The sequence below is a fragment of the Arachis ipaensis genome, chromosome B08 (genome assembly GCF_000816755.2).
Source record: "Arachis ipaensis cultivar K30076 chromosome B08, Araip1.1, whole genome shotgun sequence".
Lineage (NCBI taxonomy): Eukaryota > Viridiplantae > Streptophyta > Magnoliopsida > Fabales > Fabaceae > Arachis > Arachis ipaensis.
The window spans coordinates 27,940,210-27,940,749 of record NC_029792.2 but is presented as its reverse complement, the minus strand read 5'-3'; positions in this window follow the sequence as shown (position 1 = coordinate 27,940,749).

The window sequence follows — 540 nt, the reverse complement described above, 5'->3', positions numbered from 1 at the left end:
ATAATTTTTAATGATAATTTCCAGATTCCGGTAATTAAATTAAGAAAAAGGTATTCCAATACTAAATGATATCTATTAAGATTGTAATGATCTTAAGAGGGTCATGCTTTTTGTTTGGTTCTTTCTCTCTAGGTTTCCAGTATCTTTCCTACACTTGGATTTTTACATGGAAACGTGTACACAAACCATAGGGTTTGGGAAAAACACTTTTGCAACTTGTTTCCATAATTCTAGCAACAAGTCAAGATGTCCCAATAATCTACTAGTATATGGTACATAGGATCATAGTAGTCCTTAGCTTATTGCCATCAGGAACCTTCATATACCAAACTAGGAAGGGAGAGAGAATTAATAAATGAAACGTACTACTTCTCCTTTTGAATTTCATCCTTTAATCATCTTTTAAAGTAACATTAATATAATTTACTTTCTCTCATCAACTTAAATTTTTAAAATGAATTATTTCTTAACAAATATTCTATTATATTAATTTTTTAATTAATCATATTTTCTATGTTTTAAAAATCATCACTAACACTT